The sequence below is a fragment of the Meleagris gallopavo genome, chromosome 1 (genome assembly GCF_000146605.3).
Source record: "Meleagris gallopavo isolate NT-WF06-2002-E0010 breed Aviagen turkey brand Nicholas breeding stock chromosome 1, Turkey_5.1, whole genome shotgun sequence".
Classification (NCBI taxonomy): Eukaryota; Metazoa; Chordata; class Aves; order Galliformes; family Phasianidae; genus Meleagris; species Meleagris gallopavo.
In genome coordinates, this window is record NC_015011.2 from 120,964,100 (window position 1) to 120,975,444 (window position 11,345).

The following is an 11,345-nucleotide window of genomic DNA, read 5'->3' on the forward strand; positions in this document are numbered from 1 at the left end:
AGAAGAGAAGAGAAGAGAAGAGAAGAGAAGAGAAGAGAAGAGAGAGAAAGAGAAGAGAAGAGAAGAGAAGAGAAGAGAAGAGAAGAGAAGAGAAGAGAAGAGAGAAAGAGAAGAGAAAGAGAAAGAGAAAGAGAAAGAGAAAGAGAAAGAGAAAGAGAAGGGGAAGAGAAGGGGAAGAGAAGGGGAACAGAAGGGGGAGAGGAGAGGAGAGAATATGAAATAAAAAAAGTTGTATTATTTATTAAAAAAATAAATAAATGCCAGAATCCTGGCTAAGATGTGAAAAGAGTATTTTTTTTACCCAGTCTTCATTTTTATAGCTGCTGTTTCTTCTCCATACTGATTACAGAATCACAGAATCACCGAATGTCAGGGATTTATACCAATGCACGCAGCCTGAGAAATAAGCAGGATGAGTTGGAAACCATGATGCGTTTAGAAAGTTATGACCTTTTTGCTATCACAGAAATGTGGTGGGATGACTTCCATAACTGGAATACCACCACTGAGGGCTATCGGCTCTTTAGAAGAGATAGGCGATGTAGGAAGAGTGGGGGAGTTGCCCTCTACGTCAAAGAATGGATAGACTGTGAGGAGCTCCCTCTGAGAAACGGTCAGGAACAGGTTGAGAGCCTGTAGGTTAGAATTAGGGATGGGTCTAACAAAGGCCAGCTACTACAGGCCACCTGATCAAGGGGAGACAGTTGATGAGGCTTTCCTCCTTCAGATGCGGGAGGTTTCGTGCTCACGGGCTCTTGTCCTGATGGGGGACTTCAACCATCCGGATATCTCTTGGAAAGACCACACGGCGAGTTGCAAGAGGTCTAGGAGGCTCCTGGAATGTGTTGATGATAACTTTCTGGTCCAGGTGTTGGACAGAGGTGAAGCGTTGCTGCACCTGCTGCTCACCAATGCGGAGGAGATCATTGAAGGCATTAAGGTTGGAGGCAGCCTGGGCTGCAGTGACCACACTCTGGTTGACTGCGTGATCTCGAGGGATGCGGGCCTGGCAGAGTGTCGTCAGGACCCTGAACTTTGGAAGAGCGAATTTTAAGCTGTTCAATGTTCAATGTTCAATGTTGGCTGAGATTCCCTGGGATGCTGTCTTCAAAAACAAAGATGTTGAGGAGAGCTGGCTGCTCTTCAAGGATGTCTTCCTGAGAGCACAAGAACTCTCTGTCCCTCTGAATAAGAAAGTGGGCAGAAGAGGTAGAAAGCCGTTGTGGCTTGGTGAGGACCTGCTGGGCATGCTGAGGGAGAAGAAAGGTGCGTACAAGCTCTGGAAACAAGGGCGTGTCACCTGGGAAGAATACAGGGATGCCGTCTGGACTTGCAGATGTGGGATCAGGAAAGCCAAGCGCAGCTGGAACTGAACTTGGCAAGGGATATGAAAAACAATAGTAAGACTTTCTACAGGTACATTGGCCAGAAGAGACAGGCCAAAGCTAGTGTACCTCCTTTGGTAAATGTAAAAAGAGAACTTGCTTCAACATAGTGAATGAGTTCTTTGCCTCGGACTTGGCGGCCAGAATTCCAGTTCTTCTCACATCCCTGAGCCCTGCATCCTTAAACCTATAGGTGGGGACCGGGGGTGGTAAATCCCTCCCCGCTGTGAGGAGAGAACAGGTCTGAGACTGCCTCATGAGACTGAATGTGTACAAGTCTATGGGGCCGAATGGCGTGCATCCCAGGGTTCTGAAGGAGCTGGCTGAGGTGGTTGCCAAGCCGCTCTCCATCATATTTGAAAAGTCGTGGCTCTCAGGTGAGGTCCCGGATGACTGGAGGAAGGGTTCCCTTAACTCCCATTTACAAGAAAGGGAGCAAGGAGGACCCTGGGAACTACAGGCTGGTGAGTCTCACCTCTGTGCCTGGGAAGATCACGGAACAGATCATCCTGGATGACATGCTTGATCACATGAGAAATGGGCGTGTGATCCGAGACAGCCAGCACGGCTTCACCAGGGGAAGGTCATGCTTGACCAATCTGGTGGCCTTCTATGATGGAGTGATGGCATCGGTGGACAAGGGAAAGGTGACTGATGTCATTTACCTGGACTTGAGAAAGGCCTTTGATATGGTCCCCCACCACATCCTTATCTCCAAATTGGAGGGATATGGATTTGATGGGTGGACCACTCGATGGATAAGAAACTGGTTGAAAGGCCGCAGACAGAGGGTGGTCATCAATGGCTCTATGTCCAGGTGGAGGCTGGTAACGAGCGGTGTTCCCCAGGGGTCTGTCCTGGGACCGGTGCTCTTTAACATCTTTATCAATGACATCGGTGATGGAATCGAGTGCACCCTCAGCAAGTTTGCTGGTGACACCAAGCTGAGTGGTGCAGTTGACACGACAGAAGGAAGGGATGCCATTCAGAGGAACCTCAACAGGCTAGAAAGGTGGGCCTGGGTGAACCTGATAAGGTTCAACATGGCAAAGTGCAGAGTTTTGCAGTTGGGCCAGAGGAATCCCAGGCATCCATACAGACTGGAAGGAGCAGTCCTTGAGAGCAGCCCTGTGGAGAAGACCTGGGGGTCTTGATAGATGAAAAACTTAACATGAGCCAGCAGTGTGGCCTTGCGGCTCGGAAGGCAAATGGTATCCTGGGCTCCATCAGAAGAGGGGTGGCCAGCAGGGACAGGGAGGTGATTGTCCCCCTCTACTCTGCTCTTGTGAGGCCCCATCTGGAGTACTGTGTCCAAGTGTGGAGCCCCCAGTACAAAAAAGACAGGGAGCTGTTGGAGAGGGTCCAGAGGAGAGCCACGAAGATGATCAGGGGACTGGAGCACCTCCCCTATGAGGACAGGCTGAGGGAGCTGGGCTTGTTCAGCCTGGAGAAAAGAAGGCTGTGGGGTGACCTCATTGCAGCCTTTCAGTACCTAAAGGGAGCCTACAAACAGGAGGGGAATCAACTCTTTGAAAGGGTAGATAACTGCAGGACAAGGGGAAATTATTTGAAGTTGAGGGAGGGATGATTTAGGTTGGATGTCAGAGGGAAGTTCTTTACAGAGAGAGTGGTGAGGTGCTGGAACAGGCTGCCCAGAGAGGTTGTGGATGACCAGTCCCTGGAGGTGTTCAAGGTCAGATTGGATGGGGCCCTGGGCAGCCTGGTCTAGTATTAAATGTGGAGGTTGGTGGCCCTGCGTGTGGCAGAGGGGTTGGAGATTCATGATCCTTGAGGTCCCTTCCAACTCTGTGGAAGGTCTATGGAAGGCTCATCTAGTGCAATCCCCCTGCCTTAGCAGGAATGCCTAGATTAGGTCAGACAGGAACACATGGCAGGTTTTGAATGTCTCCAGAGAAGGAGATCCCACAACCTCTCCAGGCAACCTGTTCCAGTGCTCCATCACCCTTACCGTAAAGAAGTTCTTCTGCATGTTAGTACGGAACTTCCTACATACAAGTTTTAGGCCATTACTCCTTGTGCTATTGCTACACACCATCAAGAAGAGCCTGGCCTCACCCATTTGCCAGCCACCTTCCTTGAGATCACAGAATCATAGAATGGCCTGGTTTGAAATGGACCACAATGATCATCCAGTTTCAACCCCCTTGCTATGCGCAAGGTTGCCAACCAGATCAGGCTGCTCAGAGCTACATCCAGCCTGGCCTTGAATGCCTCCAGGGATGGGGCATCCACAACATTTCTGGGCAACCTGTTCCAGTGTGTCACCACCCTCTTTGTGAAAAACTTCCTCCTAATATCTAACCTAAATCTCCTTTGTCTTATTTGAAAACCATTTCTCCTTGTCCTATTACTATCAGCCCATGTAAACAGTCATTTCCCCTCTTGTTTATATACTCCCTTCATGTACTGGAAGGCCACAATGAGGTCTTCCTGGAGCCTTCACTTCTCCAAGCTAAACAAGCCCAGTTCCCTGTTCTCTGTTGATGTGGTCACCTATTTGCCCTCTCCTGTGTTTTGTCTTCATGTAATTAAAAAGAAATTGATTTAATTGTTAATACCATAGGTCCATAATAAAATCTGAAAGCTGGTTTCTTCTAGTTCATCCTTCATTTTCAACAACTACTTCTGTAGCTACATTTTGTTCTGAGTTACTTGCTCTGACTTTTGCCAGCTATCCTGACTTCATTGTGATTTTTAATATTAGTTATTCTAAAATATTCATTTTCTATGGCAGCAGATCTCAGCTTTCATTGATACTGCAGGTTTGTATGACATACAAAAGAAAACTGGCTGGTGTGACCTCAGAATCATCAGAACTGAAAGTACTGTGAGACAGAAAAGAGTAATTTATCAAAATAATGCAACAAAGGAAAACGAAACACAACTGTAGAATCAAAACACTAGAATTTTTGTAATAGTCTGTAGCAGACAGGAAAACAGCTTCCAGGAGGATTTTATATATATATATATATACACACACACATATTTGGCACCACTGAGCCAAACAATAAGCTAGGTTACTTGGTGAATGTCTTTACTCACCTACTTTTTTACCAATATGTCCAGTTAAAACTCCCTCATTATTTTCTGACTTAATGGGAAAATACTTTTTTTGGCTTGGCTGGAAAAAAAAAACAGCAAGATTTTTGTGCACAACTAGTTACTGTTTGCCACATAGCTACAAATTAGAAATGTTCTAGAGCAAAGTATTACAATTTCCCGTTTCTCTTTTGTTTAAATAAGCAGAAAACAAAACTTTCAACAGGAATTTTTGTTTTGTTACACAATCACCTTGTGGGTAGAAATGGTCTTGCCTGATGTAGGACACAATATCAGCAAAGAAGCAATGGTGACTGTTTCTGCGACTACATGTTAGGAATTACTGGTCTCACAAGTGCAACAACTACTCCTCAGCTGAAGAAACTACATGCAATTCTGCTTTAGCAACAGACAGCCCGTCCAGCTAAGGTATGAGAGGAAGGGTAAAAATAAGAACATCTAAGAAATCAAAAGTAGAAATTGAACTATCATGAGGCTGATTTTCAGAAATCTGGCAAGTTTTCACCTACCTTAGTTTAATTGGCAATGTATAGTGTTGCAAGTCTTAGCCTATAACTTGCACTGTTTCTCCTTACAGTATTAAAAACGTTATAGACTGACAAAAAAGACTATTAAAGCTTTTTTTTTTTTAATTACTTTTCATATCACAGTGACTTCTAACTACATTTTTTTCCAAATTATAAATATCTTTACTTAGGAAATAACTTGTTGGGGAAAAAATAACAGCCTTTTAAAAGGCCAAAACCCATACTGGTTCTCCAACAATGTAATCTGAATATCAAGCTATTCCTTTCTATCATTTCATACTAATGAAATTCCATTGGCCATTTTTTGCCCCCACTTACAACACTTAACTGCCAATTGTTAACAAATCATACAAAGAACTGATTATGAAAATCTAAGGTTTAAAATGAACAGTTGCAGGTTATTTTATTTGTCATGTGCGTTTTTAACAGTGTATATTTGGGTCACGATTTAAAGGTTTTCTAATAAACAGCAGATATCAGAGGCCTTGATCTGGAATAGCAGCAGCAGATGCCATTACACATAATTTGTACACATATTAGCACTGCATTGTGTTACCTGTAATTTTTTGTCTTCAAATGCTGATCTGACACTTCCTGAGCTTGTAAAAACATAAATGCAGAATGCTGCCAAGAACAACAGTTTGTCAAAAGACCCCTATTCATCTTCCCCAGTAACTCAGCCTGTTCTTCATAATCTTGGCTACCTACTGCTCCCAAAATGACCTGGATGTTCCCACATTCCATTTACCTATCTCCAGCCACCTCCCTCCCCTGTTTTACTCCTACCTGTCTTCCAATTCCCCATTGCTTCCTTGTTTACCTAAATAGCCATGTGCTTGCTTCTCTGATTATTTCTAATGTTACCTCTAGATATTTTCTGAATACTGAGCATTTCTGCTGCTGCTGCTCTTTCCAGTCCATGTTCTATGATTCATCTTCTAGACGAATCTCTTTGATCATTTACCTCCACTTCTCTTTGTCAGTAGATGCTGCTCCTGCTGTCTCACCTACTTTATTCTGTTAAAAAAAATGCTTTTTGTGCTTACGTGTAGTCTGAGGGAAGATGCTAAGGCAAAACACTCTCATAGACTTCTCCTAATGCAGATGACAACACTTGTTTCTTAGCTTTAGCCATCATCTAACAAATGGCACCTAAAGAATGCATGATCAATGGAGAGATAGGAAATGATTTTCAAACAGCAAGCTATACGTATATTCTTAACTATACACTATTTGCTGTGTATGTTATGACATTTCCATGTTAGTGATGTAGGATGTTTTATACCCCCCATTTACCTCTGTAGTGATGTTCTGTCTTCTCGAACAGATCTTCTCTTATGGGCAATGACCTTTGGTGTTGATAACATTTGAAAACTTATTACTGTTTTTTGCAGCCCAAGCTCCAATGGTTATGTTTCAACTACAGTATGCAATCATTTCATTATTCTTGCAGTTATGACAGGCTCTCAAACTTTTGCATACATTTCACGTTATAATGCTGTGGTTGCCTCAAACAGCTTAAAAACTGCCTTCCTGGACTGTCATGTCTAAGAAGCACTATCTGGGATATGTGGATTGTCTTGAGCACAGACTGTCAGCTATGCAATAGTAGGGAAAATCTCTACTGAACATAATTTTGTAGGCACTGTAGATATATCAAGGAGGAAAGAGTCAGACTAGGTGATTTCTTAAGATCCTTTTAAAGTCTCATTTCCCGTAGTGCTATTATTATTCTAGATTTTGTCTGAAATTTCTTATGGCTTTCACAGTAATATAATTCCTGACCATTTAGACTTTTTCCATAGTAAGGTATGATAGAGTCATGACTTTTTGTTCCTATTTTAATGCTTCTCTTATGATAATAATGAGCATTTGTGTCCATCATGGAAGTGTTTTGAAGATGAAATAAGTTAAAGCACCAGTGGCTTTTTTTTGTTGTTATTCTTCATTTTGCTTTGTTTTGTTTTCCTTTGCATTTATTTAGTGCAATATTAATTTTTTGTCCCAACTAACTCTTGAAATGACTTATCACGGGGAACTGGAAGTGGTTCTAAAACTTCAAGAATTGCCATTTACTAAATTCATATTGTCCAGCCATTTTTGTTACACATTTTTTCCTTCTCAACATGAAGTCCCAGTTTTTAAAGTTCTTGTGGCAGATTTTCCCTGTTAGGAGAATCCTAGTTGGAAGATATTATCTACTTAATAGGAAGCAAGCTGATTCCCCTTGTTTTGTCATGACAGTCTAGGCTGAAGCCATTCAGTTTTGGCTTTCCCAGTGAAACATCGTAATAATATGCACAAATATTTAATTCCTACTAGATGGTCATTTCTCAACCTTTTCTAGGAAAATATATGTATGCTGCTTTCATTCTTTTCTTGCTTTAAACAATTTTTAAAGTGTTTACCGACGTTACAGTTTTTATATCTCTTACTTTTTAATTTCTTCCCACTGTTTCACTGTTTCAGCCATGATTTTGCACATGATTTTGCTCTAAAGGGACATTAGTTCATAACGTGCATCCTTGAAAATTGCATCTTACCTCAAGTATGAGGGCTTTTACCTGTATTTCCCCCAGTTAGTCAACAGCTAGCATTCAGCATCCTCATTTATCACTTGCATGAGTATATAAAGGAAAAACAGCAGACTAACCTTGAAATTAAATATTTCTTTGTAAGTGTGTATATGAAGAAGATTGCTGTTACTTCACAGAACACAAGCTTTAGGCTGAAAGAGTACTGGCACCAAGCAAAGGTGAAAGGCAGAAGGAGATCAGTATGTATCATCTATTCAGCATAACAGAGGCACAAGACCAAAGCTGTATAAAAAAACATTTTATACCCCTTTTAAACTTTTAGAGAAAAATAGCCTACTTCAAGATAAAAGATCAAAGCGTTCAGTTTCTTTTGCAAGACAAAAGCTTGTGCATTCTGCTTCAGGCTAATTTAGAAAGTTTTAGCTCATCTTTTATGCATCTTGGTTCTGTCTGGGCAGCCACAGGACTGCCGCATAGGCTGCAAGCCTTTCTGCTTATTCTCCACTCTAATCTTCTACTAAATCAACACATCAGCATGCTGTGTCTCAATTCTGTCAAATCACATTTTCCAAAAGAAAGCCATTCCACACGGACATTTTCTACTTGCAGAAGATAAGGAAAGAGAAGAAACAAGATCATCTCTCTTCCACATCATACTTTTACAACCACAGGCATTTGCTTCTGGCTCTAGTCAGAGACAGAATGTCAGATATCTGTGTCAGATTTTGTGTGACCCGGTATAGCTTTCTCACGTTGTTTTGTTACGTTCCTATGTTCTGACAGCACAGAAATGTAGGGGGTCATGTTGAACTAGAGATTCCACTAAAGGAGACAGCCTGAACTCTATATTGAAAATCTCACAGTAGGTTGCTGCATTGTCTGTGGTGGTCTCTCTATTAACTTAATTGTGGTTCTACTTCGAAGTGAAAATCATATATTTGGATTATATAGATTCAATCAGTCTTGTTTAAAGCTCACTAAGAGACGCTCCTAGGAGTTGTCCTGTTGTTTCTCTGGCTGTGTTGGCTATGCAGTGACACCTCAAAACACTTTCTTGCTTCTACATATCAATGAATGTTCCATGTCAGGAAAATAGTATCTGCAAGTAAGCCATTAACAGAACCATTACCTGGTTCAACAGAAACAAATAAACAAGCAAGCAAGCAAGCAAACAAACAAACAAAAAACCAACCATGCACTCAGCAAGAAAGAGATCTGAAAAATGTTCCAAACAAAATCAGAACTACAAAAGAGCCCATACATTCCTAAGTCAAACCCACTTCTCTTTTCTTCCCCTACCCTGATCGCACCACGTAGTTGCTATACATGCTGCTAGATATTTAAGAAATGGGCATAGAATCTTCATACAACAGTAGACAAAAACATAAACAAAGATTAACATAGAAGGGCAGAAAATGTAAATATTTTTTTCTGAATCTGATAAAGGTTTCTATAAACCTTTTTGTAAAATTTTAAAAATGAAACAAAATATGTTTTTATTTAACTGTCTATTCATTCCAAATTGTAAGTATTTAGAATTAATATTTAAATTCTAAGTAAGGAATTGACAAGGACTGGAAAAACATTTTTCCATGAACATTTTAAAGAAATCCAAACCAGTTTTAACACAACAGTATTAGTCTTTAGACTATTCTAGCTTCAGTTGTAGTGTTCAGGATTTGACACCCTGTGTTCTCCTCTATTCTAGCTCCGAGGAGAAAACTATAGTACTTTATGTTCAAGATTTGTTCTCATTAAAAATAAATTATTTCATTCTCCATGATCAGGTGCAGACTTATAACAGAATGAAAGGCAGGAAAGTGAAAAAGATCAATACCTGTTTACAGCACTGACTGCTGCAATGCATGTATTCAAAGGTTGTATAATTTTAGAAGGAACTGCCATGGGCTTGCTGAGATTGCCAGTTGGGCTGCTACTCTCCTTAGCAGAAGGGTCATTGACTTCTGAAGATGAAACATACGTAGAGAACATTTCTATTTTAAGTAGACCAACTTAAGTCTTGAGTGTTGTAATTGCTCTGAGACACTTAGCGTTGTATAAAAATTAATACGTGACCAAAAAAAGAATTTTTAAAACAGACATAAAAATATAGCAGTCATTCCCACACAGCTTGGCAACTAACTGTACAACTGAGTACAGTTGCTTCACACTAAAGGTTTCATCCAACATGAGAAGGAACTGGAGACTTTCAAGCAAATATATGGAAATCTGTAATTTCATAAGCTGAAAAGCATTGATCATACAGGTTCAATAAACATTTCTACATACAGCCAGATTTTTGATACTTTACTATAGTAAAAAACAAAAACAAAACAAACAACAAAAATTCTGAAGCCCTTATTAAAGTAAAAAAATACACATATATAGATATACAAACCTGCTTCAAACCATCCATGCATTAATATTGTCTGTTACGAGATGACACAGAGAAAAATAAATATTGAAGCATATTTCTTTCTGAAATTATTTTAAGACATAAATGGCTCAAATTTAGGTTCAGAATCATGGTATCATAGCAACAGATCATAGAAGTACTATGTAGGTTTGCTTCCTGATGTTGTCTTGTATGCTGACATGAAATTACTCATGAAGTTATGCTATAATATTCTATGAAGCATTTAAGTGAATAAAATTACCCATAAAGATAATATATAAGGAATATATTGAGGAACTTCATGATTCTGATGAAGGTTAAAACTATACTTGTGTATAGACTTGTTGCCTTGTGGTCGAGGTCCATTTTCATCTGATCATTCTTCAGGGTTTGTGTATTATTTATATTGAAAGATAACTATATTTAAAAATCTTTAGAATCTTTAAGTCTTTTACAAATCTTTCAAATCTCTGTTTTTTTCCTTCTGTGGGTCCTATCAGCCCGTTCTCTCCTGTTCATCTTAAGGAGACATTTTCTCTATGGAACAAAAAAAATAAAGACTATGTATGCACTTGAAAGCACAAGCAAATATTCTGTTTTATTAAAAGTGAAGTTAAATCATTTCTATGAGCAAATATACTGTATCAGTAGTCTTGGTAATCTATTGGCAATAACAACCATTTAGCTTTGTTACAAAAACCAAAAGGACATCTGCTGCTGAAAATGTATAAAAGTTCTTAGTGAAGTGGGTTCTAGACTGGAGGAAAAAAAGTTTTTGAAAAACATATTTATATTCCTTTCTGAATCATAACTCTCTTCCTACTATTCACAGTGTAACTGAGAAGAGCTTGGAATAGACAAATTAGGCAGCTGCCTAGTGCAGTACAGTCCTTGGACTTCAGGGAAGAAGACTTCATGCCTTAACTATACTGAAAGATAAAGCTGCTACAGAAGCATGTATAGCCTAAACTCTCACCTCCTGCTTGCACAGGCATCTGTTTTCCCTGCTGTTATGGATGAACCTTTTATAGCAGGGGACTGAGAAAGAAAGAAGGGGTGACAAGAGTGAGAGAGCAGCTAAAAAAGAGGGGGAAAGAAGAAATATTCTCCCTCTTGTTCTTGCTAGCCCTTCTAAAGCATCTCTACAATGTTCTGACATCCCATAGATCCTCACTTGAATCTTGTCTTCTTTCTAATTTCCAATGCATTGACTCCCTAAAACTTCCTAATCCCATAGTGTGACCAATTTTACTAAGCTTCAGAGCATCTGCTTTTATCAGTCTTCCCCTTACGAATCATTTTAGCACTCTAACCCCTCTCTCAAAACTGCATTTCACCTATTTTTTGTCAAAGCTCTGTGAGTCAGCTCTTGATCTGATTCTGTAAAATCTGTCTGTGCCTAAGTTTGCAAGAGATCTTT